This window comes from Sciurus vulgaris (genome assembly GCF_902686455.1).
Source record: "Sciurus vulgaris genome assembly, chromosome: 1".
NCBI lineage: Eukaryota > Metazoa > Chordata > Mammalia > Rodentia > Sciuridae > Sciurus > Sciurus vulgaris.
In genome coordinates, this window is record NC_136461.1 from 87,115,089 (window position 1) to 87,135,995 (window position 20,907).

The 20,907-nt window shown below is 36.7% G+C and overlaps 1 long non-coding RNA gene across 1 annotated transcript in view; it reads right to left on the bottom strand.

The window, feature by feature from the left end:
- Positions 1–4,524: 4,524 nt before the first annotated feature.
- The window catches only part of LOC306669210, a 90,469-nt gene continuing 74,086 nt past the window's right edge, over positions 4,525–20,907 (bottom strand). The window contains exon 3 of the long non-coding RNA XR_013766059.1: positions 4,525–5,725. This is a non-coding gene — a long non-coding RNA (uncharacterized lncRNA). The remainder of the gene's footprint in view (positions 5,726–20,907) is intronic.

The window sequence follows — 20,907 nt, forward strand, 5'->3', positions numbered from 1 at the left end:
AATCCCCAGACACTATAAAAAGATGTTGCACGGAAGCCAATTAACCTAAGTGTATTTGGATTCTACTTGATAGAGCACAAAATGAGTTTGATTAGACCGGTGTCTAGCAATGTAGTTGAGAGAAATCTGATCCTAACTTGCTTAACTCATTTACCAATGAATGTCTCCAGAATATTGCTTGGTGCCAAAGTTAACTGAAAGGATTCATTTACTTCTAAAAGGTGAGTCATTTGCTACCCCTTTCTAGTCAGATGAGGTCAATACTAGGAAAACTTCTCTGATGATTCTTAGCAATGTTCATTTCCCACACTAATTCCTAGGAGGGAAAATGTACTTGGTACACAGTGCCTTTGGATAACTGTATTTCATATTATGAAGCTTGATGAAATTTGCTAAAAAATTATACACACACTCACACACAAATGAAACTCTTTTACAGCTTCAACACATTCTAAAGGTCGCAGCATTCTATGACCTTACTAAGTTAACTTGAGGCAATAACAAAGGCTCCTTTTATGTCATGTGGTATTGCCATTATTGTACAGAGAATAAATTTAATGCTATGATAATTACAGAGGCAATGCCATAATAATGTTGGTTTAGAAAGTTATTCCCTTTAAGAAGTTCTTTTCCCAAGGGGAAAGAAATTAGAATTCTGAACAGAGAAAAAGCAAACATCAAACGTTGCCACAGAGCATAGTTCATCAAAGTACCAACAGACAAGAGGTCAATAACACTAGAACTAGAATCCAAAACAGAGTTTGCAAATTAGAACAAAAGTAAAGCTGAGAAGGTAAGCAGCCCAGTTCAGAGTCTTTCCACACATTAGCAGATGAACAAGGAAATTGGGCAATCTGTCTCTTTTATGAAAGAAGAACTGACTGATAGCCTTGGCCTTTGGATGCTGTCAGGTTACTCTGCATTCGTCAATCAAGGGAAACTATCTGGCACTTAGACACTGTCAGGACCATTTTCTCAATGTTAGTTCAGTGATAATAGATTATATTAGGTTAAGCTAAGTCTTTCCTTTAATGCAAAACCTTCCTGGTTGACAAAAGTAAACTAGTAGACATAAAAAGCAAATGAAGCATGCAATTAAAAGTAGTGTTCATTGGATTTGACTAATTAAATAGATTCACTACAGCAGGTACTTAGTGATTATTGCCTGACTGAAGTCCAGGAGAATAAAGAAATAACCTATAATTCAGGTAATCACAACATAGGGATGTTAGAGGCAATTAAATTCTCGCATCCTCACAGGGGATATCTCTTGAAAACATCCTTAGTTAATGGGCATACACCCTCTACTTGAATACTTCTGGAGAAGGAACTGGAATTTTCTTATGATTGCCAATTGCACTTTTTGTTTCCTTTTCAAAAATTTTAGTAAAGTATTAAATTCATAGAGATTAAACTTCCAAACTTACAAAATGATTCTAGTAAAAAGCTACTCTCCAACACAATCTGCCTGGTTCTACAAGCCCTCTTCCAGCACCATTTCTTCCTGTTCTGCAGCCAAGAACCACAAGTTTATTCTTCCAGGAAATTTCTCCACAGAGAGGCAAATGCAAATGCATTTTTTCAAGTTTCCCTTTGAAATAGTTCTGCTTATTCTAAAATGCTTATTTGCCATGAACTAATTTGACTTCCTTTTGTTGAACAGAAAAGTTATAGCAATCACATTCAATATTACATGAAAATAAATCTGTACATTACATGTACATACATACATGAGTATTTGCACTGACCTAAATGCTTTATAGGTATTATATCACATTATCCATACAAAAATCCTGTAATGTAGGTATTATTATAATGGTGGTAAATCTTAAACCAGAAAAATTAGTAAATTATTGCACATATTAGCAAAAAATTAATCATCTCTCTGCCTCTCATATTCCCTAAAGCTTAAATGTACTCTCAAACTTCTTCTTCCTCTTAAATTCTACCATGATCATCTCTAAAAGAATCACCTAATATCCAACCTCACAGTTCCTTGATCTCCCAATGGAAGGAGCATACACTTAAGAGTCAGATAGACCCAGATTTCAATCTCACCACTCCACAGAACTTGGATTTCCTTGCCTCTCTGCAAGTGAGAAATTAATAGTGGGATGGAATGACTGTGAGGGAGCCTAAAATGAAAAAAAAAAAAAAAAAAAACCTATGTTTTTGCAACCAAAAATGTATACCTCTCAACCACAAATGATCCCTCAACTTTATTTTCCCCTTTTAAATATTTCATATTTTCACTGTTATTTTCTCCTTGCTACTTACCTCATGTCTATAACCCTTATTCTCAGCACATCAGTGAACAAGTACAGACACTTGAATCCAATGAAACAGAAATTCATCTAAGAAATAGAAGATATGAAGTAAATGGATTCTTAGCAGAAAATAAAAAACTCAATTATGAACTATAGAGTGGAATGACAGGGACAGAGGAAAGAATTCATGAACCAAAAAAATATAATAAGAAGAATTATTCTATCTGAAGACAGAGAAAATGAAAAAAAAGTCTTAAGATTTAAATGGACTACAAAAAAATCTAACATTCATGTCACTGGAGTTCTGGAAGGAAGGAAAAAGAGACAAGTCTGAAAAAGTACTCAAAGTAGTAACTGAAAACTTCCCAAATTTGATACAAGATGTAAACCTGGTAAATCAAGAAGCCGAGAAAGTATCCAAGAAGACAAAGTCAAATAAATCCCATACCAAGGCACACTATATTCAAACTTGTGAAAACTAAAGAAAAATATCAAATTCAGAGAGAGAAAGGACATATTAACTACAGGAAGAAAGCAATTTGATAGTGGATTTCTCATCATAAATCTTGAAGGCCAAAAGAAAGAGGAATAATTTTCAAGTAATGAAAGTAAAGAATTTTCAACCTAGAATTCTGTATCTCAAAGATAAGATTCATTCAAAAATGAAAAAAAGAAGAAAAGTTGAAGCACAATAAAGGAAAAAGAGTGGTAAGTAAACATCTGAGTGAATAAAATAGACTTTCCTTTTCTTGAATTTTTATATTATGTTTGATAGAAGAAGCAAAAATTTTAAAACTAATTTGGTTCTAAATGTATTTCAGACAATCTTATTATAGCTGTTAGAGGGAAAGGGACTTAAATGGAGGCAAGGCTTCTATACTTCAATAAAATTGGTAAAATAACAGCACCAATAGTTTGTGATAAGTTAGGCATAGGTAATATAATACCTAGACATCCATGAAGAAAGCTACACAAAAAATATACTCAAAAACCCTACAGACAAAAAAAAAAAAAAAAAAATGGGATTAAAAAAATGTTCCAGTAGTCCACAAGAAGATAAGGAAATAAGGAAATAAAATATAGAGGAAACAAACAAACAAAAAAAGATATACTTAAGTTTTGGCAAATAAATAATTCCATTAAATGTCAATGGTCCAAATATACTAATTAAAAGGCAGGTTGGAAGAGTAGATTTTCAAAATATAAGATTCAACTATTTTTGTTCATAAGAAACTAACTTCAAATAAAATAATATATGCAGATTAAAATTGAAAGATACAGAAAAGATATATTGTACAAACATTAATCAAAAAATGTGGCTATATGTGTCTATATCAGGGAAAGTGGATATATCTGAATTTCAGGACTATAACAAAATACCTGAGTTAATTAATTCATAAAGAGAAAAAATTTATCTTGTCTCATGGTTCTGTACGTTTCAGTTCAAGATTTAGCAGCTCCATTGCTTTGGGTCTCTAACAAGAGCAGTACATTATACAGGGCAACCATGGCAGAACAAAAGTTCTTCTATCATGAGCCAGGAAGCAGAGACAGGCAGTTTAGATCTAGGTTCCCAAATCTCCTTTAAAAGAATTCCCCCAACAACCAAAGAACCTCCCTCTAGTCACCACCTCTTGAAAGTTTTACCACCTCCCAATAGCACCACAGGAATTTTGTAAAATCCATCCAAATCGTGGCAATAGATCTCAGAAAAAATTAAATTACCAAAGTCAAAGAAGACCATCATATAATGATAAGAGGATCGATCCACCAAAAAGACATTGCCATACTAAAATATGGGTGTTAAACAACAGATCTGTAAAATATCAGGCAGGTTAAAGAACAAATCCACAATTTTAGTTGTTGTCTTCAACACCTACCTCCAAACAATTGATAGAACAACTACATATATAATCAGCAAGGATATAAAACTACCAGAATCTCATTATTTTTTATAAAACAATCCATCAGTGACAGCAGAATGCACATTCTATTCAAGGGACCACAGTATATATACCAAAATAGACCATGCATACACCATGATAGACCACATCCTGGACCATAAGAGAAACCTCAATTAACTTAAAAGTATTGAAGTCATGCAGAATGTGCTCTCTAACAGCAAATAAAATTAAAATCACTAAGAGAAAGATAACTCAGAAAGGGTTATAGACTTAATTAGAATATGTAAAACTATACAATTTTTAGAAGAGCTCATAGAAGAAAACCTTCAGAATCTAGCAAGGCAAAATCTTAGATTTGATTCCAAACAAACAATTTAGAAATTGGACTTCATAAAATTAAATGTTGCTATGTAAATATACTATTAAAGACAAGTCACAGAATGAAGAAAATATTTTTAAACCAAATATCCAATGAAGGACTAGTATTTAGTAACTGCAATATATAAAGAATTCTCAAAACCCTGTAGGAAAAAATCCAATTAATAAATTGTCAAAGATATGAGAATATACCTTACTAAAAAGGATATGCAGATGGGAAATAGGCACAGGAAAAAGATGTTTGACATATTAGCCACTAGGACAATGAAAATTAAAATCACAATGACATATCTCTAAACATCTATCAGAATGACTAAAATAAAAATAATGACAAAACTAAATGCTGATAAGAGTATAGAGAACTTCACGATAAGAGTTTGATACCAGAGACACAAAAGGGGAAAACCACTCTAGAAAACGCTTTACAAGTATGTTCACACATGTAGTTACTGTATGATCAGACACCATTTGAACTCAAAGGTATTTATCTCATAGAAACAAAGACTATATTCACACAAAAACCTGTGCATACATGTTTATAGCAGTTTTATTCATAATAGTAAAAACCTAGAAGTATCATATCATATACTAGAATTATATTCAAGGAGTATTTTAGTTATTTGCTTCCATATCCTTCCCCTAACTAAAAAATTATATATTTGAAGTCAGAGATTTTATTTACCTATGTGTGTTAGTCAGATTTCCATCACTGTAACAAAACACCTGAGATAATTACATTAAAAATAGGAAATGTTTGTTTTGGTTCACAGTTTTGAAAGTCTCAGTCCATGATCAGTTGGTCCATTGTCTTTGGGCCTGTGCCAAGGCAGAAGCATGTAGCTGAGAATGAAAGAGAGGAATTGAAGAGACCAACTTCCCACATCTCCTTTGAGAACATTTCCCCCAAAGACCTAACTTACTCCTATGAATCCCACCTCCTAAAGTTTCCACCATCTCCCAAAAGCACCACAGGTTGGGAGCCAAGCATGTAACATTTTAGCCTTTGTGGAATACTTATCCAAACTGCAACATTCCACCTCTTGCCCCGAAAGGCTCATGTCTATCTCATTATGCTAAATACATTCATTCCATTTCCAAAAATTTCCAGTCTTAACAGTTCCAGCATTGCTCAAAATTCCAAGTCCAAATCTCTTCTGAGAATCAAGGCAAACTCAGCTATAAAGACAAAAAAGAAAGTTACATACTTCAAAGATACAACACAAGGTAAACATTCCTATTTCAAAAGAGAAGAAAGCAAGGATTAAATCAAAGCAAAGCTGAAACTCTCAGGGCAAAAGTTAAGTAATATTATTCCATGTCTAGCATCTGGGCACACAGTGATATGATGAGAATTCCAAAAGGTTTTGGCAGCCCTGCCCCTGTGGCTTTGCTGGCTGAAGCCAACATGGCCACTCTCCTGGGCTGGCTCTGCTCACTGCCTATTGGCTTTTCTTGACAGGTGTTCCATGTTCCTGGCATCTTTAACTTCCTTGGGTCACCATTGCAGATTTAGCTTTACTCTCACAGATTCACAAGACATTGTCCTAACAGGGGCTGCCTACAGGGACTCTGAACCTGCCACGTGTCGCTCAGGCTTTCCTTTGAAGTCTTGGTGGAAGCCTCCATGACTCCGTAATGAAAGCATTCTGCATGCTTGTAAAACTAGCACCATGTGGGTGATGACAGGTGTTCCATCAGTGCAGATTGTACCTGGCCTTTATGAACCACATCCACAGCGTCCTCTCTTGTCTTGACTGCCAAATATTGGAAATCAATCACAGGTAAACCACTTTTTAGGTGTCCCTGAAGCATCATGACCAGGGTCTCTCTTCACAAAGGCGAGTGTTTGAAATGTTTAAAATAAAAGGGTTTCCTCTTTTTTTGTCCTGGAGATTGTACCCAGGGTTACTCACCCTATCTCTGAGCAGCATTCCCTGCTCACCACTCCAACCCTGAATGCACTAAGTTGCTAAGATTGTCTCAGATTTAGGATCCTCCTACCTCAGCCTCCCATGTTTCTGGCATTACAGGCATGCACCACCACACCTGATTATACCTTTGAGCCTGCTTTGGGCAGGGTCTCACCAATTTCTGAGCTGCCTTCAACACATTTTTCTAATTTTCCCAGTGCACAGTATGCTAATCTTCTTAGCAATGGTACCCACCTTGAAAGTCCTTTTAGGTGCTCTCCTTTTCTGGCCAATCGGAACGTTTTCCAAATTTTCTTCTTTGCTTCTCTTTGTTCCTGACTCATGCAGTAAATTTGGCTAAAAGGAGTCAGTAATATTCATGTCACTGCATGAACACCATTCTGTCCTTGACATTTCCTCCACCAGATAAATTAGCCCATCACCTGTGAACTCAGCTTTCCACAAAATCTGAGAACATGAAAAAAAGCATTCAAATTCTTTACCAATGTAATGTATAACAAGGATGGACTCTAGTCCAGTTTCCAAAACAGTCCTCGTTCCAACCTGAAACCTCACGAACTCGATCTTTACTGTCTACATTTCTACCAGAATTCTGGTCTTTTGAGTCCTCACCAGAATCTTCTAATAAGCTCTGCTTATAGTATTCTAGGCTTTCTCTAGTCTACTTTGCCAAGCTTAACCAAACTCTTCCCACAAACCAATTCCAAAGAATCTCCCACATTATCTGAAGTAGGCACAGCAACAGCCCCACTTCTTGGTACCAATTTTTGGTGTTAGCTGTCCCAGACAAAATACCTATAATAGCCAACTTAATAAAGGGAAAGATTTATTTGAGCTTGTGACTTCAGTGGTTTCAGTCTGTGGCCACTTGGTCCTGTTGCTTTGGACCTGTGGCAGCATAGTACATCCTGGTGAAAATGCATGGTGGAAGAGGCCCATTCACCTCATGGAGGCTAGGAAACAAAAGAAAAGGCAAGATCCCAATATGCCCTTGAAGAGCATGCACCCAATTAACTAACTCCTCCCAGGAGGCCCCACCTCTTAAAGATTCTACCACCTTTCAATAGTGCCACAGGCTGGTGACATGGGCATTCGGGGACACTTATTCCAGCCTTATCACTGTGAGATGTAGTATAGATTGTTCCAGGATGCCAATTCTGGAGCCATGCTGTGTGATTTAAATCCTATGTACTATCTGGCCTTGGAGAGATCATCTAATTTCTCTCTATTCTTTATCCAAAATAATGACAAAAATAAGGTGCACCTATTGGCAAAACACTTGGAACAGTTCTTGATACATAGTAAGCTTGCCACCAACAACTGGTTTCTAGCACCTAACTCCACCTGGGAAAGAGTGGTTCAATAAAAGTTTGTTGAATGAGTGAATGAATAAATAATCAAAGTTCTGAAATATTTTCCAGAAGGCTGTTTAAATTGTTGATTCTTTTCTATCCCTATCACTATAAATCTAATCAAACCCTTCATTGTATCTTGATATCCTAGTGTAATAAACACTGACCTAATAAATGAGATAATGCTTAACACACTTAGCTCAATGACTGACACAATATAAATACTCAATAATTAATGTCATGATTGGATTATTAAATCTTTTGAACTCCTTCAAAATTCAATCACAGGGAATCATTCTCTACTTGTTCCCATAACAAAGTACAACATATTTATTTAAAAGTACATAAATGTCTGAGCATAACATTTAAGGCCTCATAATCTAACTATAACCTTAGCTTTATGTACTAAGACTTTAAAGTGCTTAGTTTCATGTGCTAAGAAAGTGCTCAATAAATAATAACTATAATCATATTTACAATCTTTCTCACTAGATTCTTTTTCACAACCTGTATTCCAACTCCAAATTGCCATTTCCTGAAGAAGTCATGGCACTTCCTGAAACGCTGTTCCTCTCTTCCTTATCTGACAAATGTTCTTTTTAATAAATCTTTCATGCTTTCATGTAGTTCTACCCAAAACTGGCCAATCTATTTATCCATCAAAATCATTCTTCAAGCATTCATTCATTGTTTGCCTTTTTATTCCTAGGGCCAGCATGGTGCCTAGCACATAATAATGCTTGCTAGGATCTGCTGAATTGGATTGAAGAGGAGAGGAAAAGTGCTAAAGTCACCAGTTTTCATAATTCCCAAAACCTACCCCAGTTTCTTCAGAATGTAATCACTGTAACTGAGTACCATGTGCAATGTTTGGTAATGTGCTTGAATTTCTAAGCCTACCACTTACTTTCAAAATATTTTTTTTTTTTTAAATTGCCACATGAATCTCCTAGGAAACCCTGAGTGTGTGTCTCTAAGGGGTAGGTCTGAGCTGGGGATTACAGGATCCCTCCTCTCCCTTGCTCCCTGCCCACGCCATTACTCCTCCCTGCCACCACAGCTTTGGGCTGTCCAAATCTCTCCTGTGTCCTTTCCATCCCTTTCAGCAACTGTCACTCTCCTTCCCATCAAAGATTCCAATTCCTGTGGTCTTATTCTCAGCTATTTTAATGATATTAATAGCTTGATGACTAAAACAACTTGCTGTTTTTCTAATGTCACATTATTTGAGTCCTTGAGTATTTTGAGTTAATTCCTGCATTAACTTCATAAATCCCAGCCAGGAATTTTACCTCACCCTTCAAATTACTGCCACCAAATACAGTGCCAATGATGAGAATAGAGGCTTTTCAGAACACTGAAACCAACTTTTTATAAATCTAGGCAAAAAAAAAAAATTAAAACTTCAATTTTAAAAGGAAAAATGTATACTTGTCATAGAATTGAATCAAATAATTCTGAAAGCAAGAATACCACTATGAGAATATAGGGATCTACTAAATGCTTTCATTTAGTTGATTTTTCTGTGTGGTAAAATTTTCTGACAAGATTTTGACAGACTTTTCAAACAGATCTTTCTACCAAAATTTTCCCCACATCTTTCATTATCTAGTTCCTTTTTCATTAGTAATTCTGTCTTTGGTCAAAATGGATTTATACAGTGTTCTTTCTGTGGCTGGTTTTAACATAATCATTGTTTTACACTGACCTCCTCTTTTACTGAATCCTTATATTTTACCATTTAGGGAACAGATATATGGTCTAATTTTTAAATCTGTGCCTTTGAGTGTTTTTTCTTTTTACATATATGATACCAAATCTGATCATACAAATACATTTTTCATCTACAATCTGTGTGAATTTTTTAAGCTCCCCAGCTTAAGAAACACAGAACTTCCAGAGACAAGCAAACCACATGCTCCCAAGCTCCACCCAAGGCCTCCTGATCCACAGGTCACAGTGCCTCTGAGGCAATCTGTGGACCAAGGAGCATAGTGCCTCTCACTGATATGAGTTCATCCCTAAGGCTGGGAATCCTCAGAGGAGTTTTTCAAACTTCACTGTTTATGATTTTAGTGAAATACATTTTTCTAATTTTACTTATTTCTGTTCCCTGTTGAAGTACAAGTGCCACAGTTTCATCATGGTCAGAATCATTTTTGCTCTTCAACATCTTATAAGGCCTCCTGGTGCAGCCAAGCATGAGGTCTGGCTCCCGTGCATCAGGATGAATTTTCCACCGTGAAGTGCTTGGCCTATACACACAGTCCTGTCAGCTGCCCCACCATCTCCCCAGACCCATCCAGCATGCCCAAACCCTGTGAGGACGTCAAGCCTGGGTTCAAGGGGAAGCCCCACTACATTCAAAGACTAAATTCAGGAAAGATACAGAAATTGGTTGTAATAAGCTCTCTTGTGGGATTCATTTTTTGTTTTGTTTTTTGTTGTTGATTGGGATTTTTCACTTCAAAAGAGCACATCTGAAAATAATACTTTAATTCAAAGAAAGAAATGCCTAAGAGCAAAACTTCTGGCAACAGGAGAGGAAATAATTTTAGAAATTTACTATCAGACCACTCTATCAGGGCCACAGCAGCAGTCTCCTCAAAATCCAGACCTTCCTAACTCCCTGAGAGGAACACTCTCAATAAGCATGCAGGGCTATCAGTCCCCACCAGGTCCAGAGTAGCCTGGATGGTATTGTTTCCTGTCCCAGGACACCCAGACATCTCAGAAGCTTGCCAGCTGCCACCCACTGAGAAAAACCTTCACATAGGGTTACTGCAGTTGATTTAGGATCCAAAAACAACCTGACATTTAAGTTTTACCACTAATTACTCTTAACAATCAACTCATTGTTTTCTAGTACCACCTCTAGTTTCTTTCTTTCCATCCAAAGTTTCTTTTGGAAAAAAAGATCATTTTCCACCTGGCTGAATTTACTTTCTAACTGCAGAGATGTGTGAGAATCTTTCTTCTGGGTTTATGTTTAAAGCCATCTAAGACAGTTCTTTATTCCATTTTTAGAAGGCTTTTTTCCCAAAGCGTATGGATGATGTTTGATCATGTAGTTGTTCGATTGAGCATTCGTTCAACACAGGAAGGGGAAAGTGGGGACACTGACATTTGCAGAGCATTATACCGGTTCTTAGGGTGAGCAGTATGGCTTTCATTTTACAGATGGGAACAGCACCAAAATTTTTAATATGCTCAAGTTCAAACAGCTCTTAAAGCAGAGAAGAGTGAGTTTGAACACAGATCTATCAAACTGTAGATTTCATCCCTTCTCCATATACCAAAGCCTTCTGTGAGTCAGAGAGTTCCACAGACAGTTCTTTCCATACCAGGCAGGACCAACTCTTACCGACATGTAGTCATCTATTTCCAACATTCCTCTTAATGGATGTTCTTGCACCATGTTAAAAGAATATTTCTGCCTGGGTCTGTCTCTGTATTGATGTCTCCATTAATTTATTTTGATTGTATTTTTTTTTTAATATCTCAGAGGTGTATAGTTCTAGAATTAATTGACATTTTATTACAAAGTCCTAGCCTGCAAACATAGCCTCTTTCTCCTAGAGACTACTCATTTGGATGAAATTAATTGTGAATATTCTGCCAAGTAACAGCCATTATTGATACATGGAATTAGGTTGAAAGATTTAAATTGACAATCTCAAAAGATTGTGCTTTGGGAAGGTAGAGTTTGTTACCTCCTTCAATTAGTTGGAAAATTTCTTGACATAAGACAGTTTTGCACAAACTGGGAAATCAGTGAGCCCTAAATTGTATAAAAGTTTGATGCGCTGCAATGAAGTGGAAAAATTAACATTAATATAAATTGGTAAAGGCTCTCAGACATATTAGGTGAAGATTACATAGAGTTACATACAAATATTTGTATAGAACATGCCTGGAATTCTGGGTACTTAACTTTCCTCTGTAACTCTCCTGAATTTTAATTTGTGTGAACAGCTTTGTTAAAGAATTCTACAAAGAAATATTCAACCAGTGAGGTCAGCTTTGCTAAGTATCCGTGGGGGGTAAAAAAAGGTAACATGTATACAAGAATAAAAATCATTGGATTGACTCTGCCTAGAGAAAACACAGTAGCTGTGTACAAATGCAACTGGACAATTTCAAAATTCTAAAGTAATTTACAACATACCATCTGGTTACAATAACCTACAACAGCATCTTATTTCTAAACGGCAAAGTGGTCATGGTCATGATTTGTGCAAAATTCATGTCACCTGCTTTGGATTGAAACTCATTTAAACAACTGAATTCTGTAAGCAAATAGGTTTTTTTGTTGTTGTTGTTTGTTTGTTTGTTTGTTTGTTTTTCTCTCTCTTTTCTTTAAGTTGGGAACAGATCTGTAGTACATCAGCCCAGCCACTCTAAGCAAAAGAATTCCTCAATTTTTTCAAAGCTCCCCTCCTCTGGGAAGTGCACTACCATCTTCACAACACAAAACTCCATCCCCTGCTCCTAGTACTGGACTCGTTAGCAGCATCCTTCACTTGTCACTCTTCATGCATTACCTTATGTTATTTATCTTTCACAACTGGTTACTCATATCCTACACATATGCAGTTTACACATCAATGTTAGACTGTACGGCCCCAGAAACAGAGGCAGGCTCTTCTTCTTTATAGTCCCCTAAGTGTCAGATGTGCTGCCCTTCATGGTGCAGATGCTCAGTACAGAGCTATTGACTTACCCAGCACACTGGTTTTCAAAAATTTGACCAGGGTATACTTTTTTGAAAAACATGAAATACTTAAATTAAAATAGTCTATTAATGTGGAAAGTGGAATCAGATCAAATTATTTTAGTCCATGCAGCATATTATTGCAACTGATATGGATATATATATATATATATATATCTTTGTAGTGCTGGAATGATCTGGTACTAAATAAAAATTATATGAAACCTAAGCATAATATGCAAGAATTTTATAATTGAAATTCCAGACTAGACTTTGAGACATTATTAAATCATCATTCTGCCTCACCTATAACTTCTCTTTTGTTTGTTTCAAAACATAGTATAAATGCTTTAATATCTGAAGTTATTTTCATCATACCTTTTGTATATTATATGTGTTCTTCATTAATAACTCTGGGATATTGTTTCAGTTGAAATGCTTTGGCACATATTTACTACTCTATAGTTGTCAGATAAGCTGCAGTCTATATGTTTTTAAAGCGTTGACTCTTCCAAACATCAGTTCTACTGTTGCTTTAGCAGACTTAAAAAAAAAAAAAATCCCTAATTTTTTTCCATTTCCACTTCCTTTCCAATGATCCAGTGCCTTTTGGACTCTTTCATCTTGATATGTTGAAATAGAAATTCATCTGACATTGAACTTGTACTGAATTCTAACCACGAATAATTTATAAAGTAAATACATAATAAAATTGACAGGAATCCCTGGACTTTGCCTTGAATTCTGACTTTCTTAGAATGAGAAGAGGTATGTATATTAGAGCAATACAAAAACACCCATGACAAATTAACTATGAAAAAATTATAATTCTTCAATCTTTTTAAATGTATTAACCTTTAACAACCTTAGATAAATTTTGAATGAAAGCTGAAAACTTTCCCCTACTCATGTCCATTATAAACTCAGACCATCTCCAGCTTGTGGAACTTGACCCCATGGTCACTCAAATCCTAACTCAGGAGGCCAATATTAAAACTAGCATAGTATGCTCAAGATGGAAAGCAGGAAATCCAGCATTCAATCTGATGCCCAAATCCATGTTCAAGTCTAATACTCACAAACCTTCTGTCCCCCGACCACTGCTGAGAGAAGTCTATGAAACTTCAATTCCTCAGAAATATTTTGAGGTAAGGTAGAATTGGGAAGAACTTTATTATTTGTAATAGAACCTAGTGGACAACTCTGAAGAAGGAAGTCCAATTTCACAATTGAATTATTCAACCATAGGGGAATTAAGATAAGTGACAGCTTTAACAGAGAAGAAATCTCAGAAGAAAGTCCCAGTGAGGAAAGGAGAGTAGCGCTAGAAGAGAAGCAGCAGAAATGGGAGTAAGGAGGAAGGGGGAGGAGAAAGGGAAGATGTTGAAGCCCAATCTAAGAATCTCATAGGGAAGCCTTGCTGAAAGCCACCTCTCACTCCAGCTCCTTCTCTCTCCCACGTACCCCACAAACCCTAAAATGGGTTAGATTACAAAAGAGGGTTGATTACAATGATCTGCACCAAGTAGCAAGAGAACAATCCTCACCCTTCCCAGTAAGGGAGCAGGGTTGGCGGAGATACACAGAGGAGGATAAAGAAACTGAGCTCTGAAGGAGCTGGACCGGCACCAGAATGCCTGACAGCATCTTACCTAGCATCTGCCTCCCTGGCAGATTGGAATTTTCCCAGACCACAGTGTTTTTCTTAGCTCTTCCTCATGACTGAAAGAGGGAAAGCTGTTCCACAGGTGATGGGGTGCTGGGCCTGCTCCCTCAGAGAGTTCCATTTCTAAAGTCTCAGGCACAAACCATCTAGTTTTTGACAAACCTGCCAAAGATTTGTTGTTATTATTACGACTTTTTATAACATAAAATTTAGAACTGAAATATCCCCGATTTAATAAATAAGTAGATTTTATGTTTCAGCATCCTTCAATCTGAAGAAAATACATATTAAAATATGGTTCAGAGCTCACACAAAAAATGCAGGTTTGAATGTATTTAAGGGGAAAACTTTGTTAGACGGTTGACCAAAACTAGAATAAACTGCATGTAGGGAGACTGAGGTCTTCTCCACTCATATGTTTAAACAGAATCTGATCCATAATAAATGATTTGAGAGGTTCATAAATCAGGCGGTTCTATGGAACCGTGTGTGTGTGTGTGTGTGTGTGTGTGTGTGTGTGGGTGTGTGTGTGTTTGTGTGTATGTGTGTTTGTGCAGAAAAATAAATATATATAGCAGAATGTTAACAATGATTGAATCCATATGGAAAATACATGTATTTTCATTTTTATAACAAAATACAGACATGTGGCCCATAACATTACTGCCAAGAACAGACTACATATACAATGGTGTTCCCATAGAATTATGATGGAGGTGAAAAACTCCTGTGGTCTAGTGACATCATAGCTGTCTTAATGTAATAGCACAACATATTACTCATGTGTGTGGTGGTGTTGGTGTGAACAAACCCACTGTGCTGCCAGTCATATAAAAATATAATACATGCAATCATGGCCAGTACATAATTCTTGATAGTGAGAATGAACAGCGGTGTTACTGGGTTATGTATTTACTATACTACGTTTTTATCATTAGTTTAGACTGTACTCCTACTTACAAAAAAATAAAAAAGTTTACTCCAAAGCACTGTGCCATGTTGTGCCAGCAGCAGCCTCAGACATCCTGTGTCTATTGCACCTCTTAACTGCATCAAGAGGTCATGTCCAGTGATTGACCCATCATCTAGGTTTACGTAAGTGCACATTATGTTCACACAAGGAAGTGTTTCACAGAACACATCGCCATCATCAAATGATGTGTGACTATACTGAGGAAAAAACTTATGCAAACTTCTTATGTGCATAACCTGAGCATCCTCAAATATAGGTATTTGAATTGTTTCCACTTTTTATGTTAAATAAACTAGCAATGAGGATCTCACATGTATATCTTGGCTTAAGTGTAGATATTTCTTTAGATAATCCCCAAAACTAGGAAGACAAGGGAAAAGAGTGGACATATTTTGCACTTTGAGAAAATAGTTGCAAGATTTTCTGTTAGCTTTCCCTTACTGTGATAAAATATGTGAAAAAAAATTATTTGAGGAAGGAAAGATTTATTTTGACTCATGATTACAGAAGTTTCAATTGGTGGTCACTTGACCCCTATCCCTGCGGGCTTGTGGTGAGGCAGAACCATAGTAGTGAGCACATGGTAGAGTAAAGCTGCTCACCTTATGGCAGCTGAGAGGCAGAGAGAGAGGGATAGGGGACAAGATATTATCCCCAAAGGCACCCCATCACCAGCACCCATTCCCTCCAAGTAGGTCCCACCTCCTACCTATTCCACCACCTCCCAATAATCCACTCAGCTATTAACCCATTAATAGATTAATCTACAGATGATATCAGAGCACTTATGATCCAATTACTACCCATCTCTGAACTGGGGACTAAGCCTTCAACACTTGAGACTTTAGGAGAGATTTCAGATTCAAATTGTAATATTTTCCTTCCTATGATGGGTACCAATTCATATTCCCTTCTATGGTATACAAGAAGGTTCATTCCCTAAGTGTTTGGTTATTGCCAAATTTTAAAAAATATTTTCCATTGATGTTAGTAAGCATTCCTTTAATTTATATTTATTTCATCAATGGTGAGTTTGACTTTGTTTCATTTGTTTTTTGTCCATTTGTATTTTTTCTTCTTTTCACCCCTGATTTGCTATTTCCTTGTTGATTTTACATACCCCTTTTATAATTTCTCTTATTATAGAGCTATGTACTTTTTGTCTTTCACCTCTGCCTATGGTTTTTTCTAATGTGGAATATATTTTTCATTTTTATGTAAATCTGTTTTCCTTGGGATTTCAGCTTTAGTTGTCATGTCCCAGCAAGTCCTTCCCTATCTTTAGATTACAAAAAACTTGCTTATAATTTTTTCTACTACTTTTTTTCATTTAAATTATAATCTATTTGGAATTTCACTTGACATAAATAACTGACCTTTTGCTTTGTTCTGGCTTTCCCTAGAACCAGTAAAATAAGTATCTTTCCTTCATGGCTTCATGGCTCCATGTTTCTCCAAAATGTCATCTGTCAAGACTGTTAGGATTATTAATTCAGCATTTTAATTGAGTTTACATAAAACTCTAGTGCTAAAATTTCTTGCCAATATGGAATTTTGAATTAAAAAAGAATTGCTGACACAAATATTCGGGCAGTGATATTTCAGAACATTCATACAAGCTTCTGAAGTTCTAAAATTTAATTTCAAAACTATCCAAGTATCATGAAGTATGAACTTTTCTGCCACCCCACTGGTAGGAAATGGGCTGTCTTTATTCCTTTAAGAAGTGAGTCCAAGTCAAAAGTAATATTTCCCGCAGTCTGAGAGTCTATCAAGGTCCCTTGCTCACAGAAAAAGATGAGATTTTGTTCCATGCTGCTGCCTCTTCATTGTCCTACATGTATGACAAGTCAAAGTGTGGGGTTTTCTTTACAAGACTTTTCAGGGATCCTCTGATCACAGACCTGACATTAGAAAGACAGGGAAACTTGAAGCTGATGGTAAAGAAAAGGAAATTGTCTCACTGTATTATCAAAAATTGGTCTCTCTTTTTCACTCAGGTGGGTTTCTAAGGATTCACTGTCACTCTGTGATAACTAACTGTGAGTCTGGAGACTCTGTGTGTTTGGCAGGACTAAAGTAAGAGGTAGCATGATCCAATTCCTCTGAAACAAGGTTTAGGCCCTTTTCCATTTTTTTTTTTTCATGGAATATTATGAAAATGAAGCACTTTAATGAAATACTATGAAAAATAGATTTCCATGAATGAGACAGAATAAACTTAATGTGTTTGTTCTTTCCAAACCAGAGACTCCATTTTCTCTTTCACCTGAAAGCCAATAATTTCAGTGTTTTCAAACCAATGAATTAGTTTGCTTTTCAACCAGCTAGCTACCTTAGGCATAAAGTTAAAAATCCTTCTGTGAGTGTTAATCAAAATTTTATTTCATGCCCTCCAACACAGGTCTCCCCCAAGAAACAGGCATCGTTCTTATGTTTGTTAGCATTTTGTTGTATTTTCTCCCAGTCACCAGAATGAAGTCATCTGTCTGAACAAGTTTATTTCTTCTCAATCAAGAAAAACCAGGCCAGCTCCTTCCATAGGATAGTCACTGTGCACTGTGGTTGTTTAAGGTTCTGTTGCAGAGTGTGTCACTTATGAAACTGATCCAGGATGCAGTAGAAATATGGCCATATTCTTCTCACATGTTAGATGATATAAGCAAGTAGAAGGGCTATGAAACCTAGTTGCTTAATGTCTGTATGCTAGTGGCATTCATGGAGTTTATCATTTGGCCTAGGTCCCATTAAGGTCTAAAAATTATATTATAAATTAGTATATTTTATGACATATTTTTGAAAGGCACTACAAACCAGGCTACTAACTCTCTGTGCACCTGCACTGTTTTGTCTTTGGTCTCTCCTTTAACAGGGTCCATCTAGATCATTCTGAAAGATTGGCAGTGATACATGTGGTTGGGAGGTACCAAAGCTTTTGAGAGCTATGATTTAGCCAGGTGGAATCCACCCTGTCTCAGAGAACTTGCAAGCTTTGGCATGTCTCCCTGTGCTGATCTGCCAGCCTCCACACATTATGTTTTGAAAGCACTTCCTCCAACTGCAGCTGAATTGGCAGGGTGGACCTCCTGTGGATCAGTTTTTCCATTCTCTCAGTCCTGCTTAAGCATGGCATTCTGTTGTCTGTCAACTTTCTATTCTAGTCCAGACCCTAGCCCTTGGCCTGCTGAGAAATCTGGAAGTTACTGGAAAGGAGATAACCCTGTTAATGGTGTGGATCATACAGCCAGGCATATGACCCATCCCTATTTTTCCAGATACATCCCACTGACTTTGGACTAGCAATAGGCAGGGAAAGAGCAGAAGGCATGTGATCATTTGGTTAACTTACACAAGATTCTTTTACTGAATGTGTGCTGGGGACCTCATATATCCTGTGCACCTGTGATATATAGCCAGAATCCCTTTAGGTCTTCATGAAGTCCAGGGATCATCTCTCTCTGGACCTATCCTAGAGCTATCAGTGACATCTCATGAGCTATCCTTTTGATCCATTTCAATGGAGGGATATTATTTTAATAATATCCAAATAAAAAGTTGTCAGCAAAATTTTTTGAGTCTAACTCTTTACCTAGAACTATCTAGAATATTTAAGATGGTACAGATGTGGTATAAGATATCTCTCCTCAAGGTACTTAAAATTCTATTAAGGATCCAAGACCACACCCCGGACCATGTGAGAAAAATAAGGGATTTTAAATTAAATATGATGGCATATGTCTTAGTTATAAGAGTAACAGAAATTCCAAGAAAGAAAAGAAATGGAAGTGTCAGAGAAATCTTCATGAAGGAGATTAAACTTAAAGGATTAATTTATAGTGTTTTGCTTTGAGAAAAATCATAAAGTATGAAAATTAAATGCATAATAATGAAAGACTTTGATGTTTTCAAGTGACAATTGAATCAAAAGTATCTTTTGCCAAGAAATATATTTATAATGATATTAGTAAGTTATCACTTACTGAGGGCTTACTGTGTGCCAGGTTAAAAGAATAATGCCATATATGACTTAACATCTAATGGCATTTCATCTATGCAGTAAACCCAGATACTATTATTAGGCTCACTCAAAAGATAACCAAACAAAAGTCTGCAGTGGCAAAAAGTTTCCCATGGTCACAGAAATCAGTAGTTCTAAGATTCAAACATAGGTCCTTGGACTCCAGGATAAAGACTTCAACCAGCTTCAGCACAACCTTTTGCAGTGTTAATGTTACCCACAGAAAGAATAACACTTGAATGCTAGTTGTTCAAAAATTCTCAGTCAGAGCCCAAGGTGCTTAAGTTGTTTAGAGAACTGTTAATAAAGTCTACCTGAGGAAGGCTCTGGTCTCACTTGTACATGTGATTTTCCTTGTAAACAGATGGTAGTGCCTGTTGGTGAAGCATGTGAAAGTTGGGGCATGTAGGGCTACAGTTATGCTCATCATAGTGGACATGATTTAAAACTTTGGTGATTAGCAATCAGGAAAATCCCATGGGTTTTATAAGGAAAGTACTTACTTAAATTTCCACTGAGACCTCACAGATTCCCTGGATTGCCTCAGTAAACCTCCCTACTTGTGACTATGCCCAATCTAGATCTCTCAAACTGCTCTCCAATGGGGCAGTCTCTGGACCACCCACACCTAAACCAGTTCTAATATAAAGCTCAACAAAGTGCATCATGAAGCCACGTGAGTCTTAATGCCAAGTCATAGTAACTATTCATTTATTCAAAAAATTTTGTGCCAGTTCCTGCCTTGACATAAAAGTGGTATCAGAAAAGCCTTCTTTCTCCTTTTTCCCCTTTTGTCCTTCTGCATTCTCATCTCTAGTTGGGAGAGGAATGTTACCTGACCTGACAACATATTCAAGTTATGCTGTGAGAGGTGATCATTACTACTAAAAGAGGATCATTGGCTTGAAGGAGTTATAATCTAGTGACTATAAGGGTATTTCTTAAGTTTTATTAGGAAAGAACCAAAAATGGATCCAATAGCTTTGGATATAGCTTGGTGGAAGCAGAATGTAACCAACAAGGATGAAAAAGGGGTATACAATGAAGGTGGAGAGTTGGGGAGACAGGTGGAGGAGGAGCCTTCCAGGTTCTATCTATATTAGTTCCCTACAGACACATTTAAAAGTTAACTCCAAAATTTTGTGTCTTAATACGAAAATTATGCATTACCTCTCAGGGTTTCTGTGGACAAGGAATTTACAGGGTATAGTGGAAAGGTTTGTTTCTATCAAGGTGTCTGGGCCTTTGTTGGAGACTCAAAGGTCAGCATCTACACACTGCTTCTCCATTTGGTCTGAGCCTCCTCACAACAAGGTAGCTGGGCTCCATAAGCAAACATCCTGACAGAGAGAAAGGGGCAGAGCTGCATCTCTGTTAGACCCAACCTCAGAAGTCACAAAACACCACCTCTACCATAATTGATCAGAACCCAAATTCACAGGATGAAGACACAGGACCCCCTTGTTAGTAGGGACAGCAAAAGTCACATGATTGAAATTAGGTAAACAATTGTATTGCTTCCTTTAGAGATAGTCTACCATACTACCTATAGCTGAATCCAAATGGATTATCAGATGGTACAGTGTACATAGTAACTGCATGCTTTTGTTTCTTCTCCCAAATGCCAACCACGTTGGACATACTACATACTATCAGTGTTATTGTGCTGGATCATTACATTATCAATATCATTAAGCTGGAAGC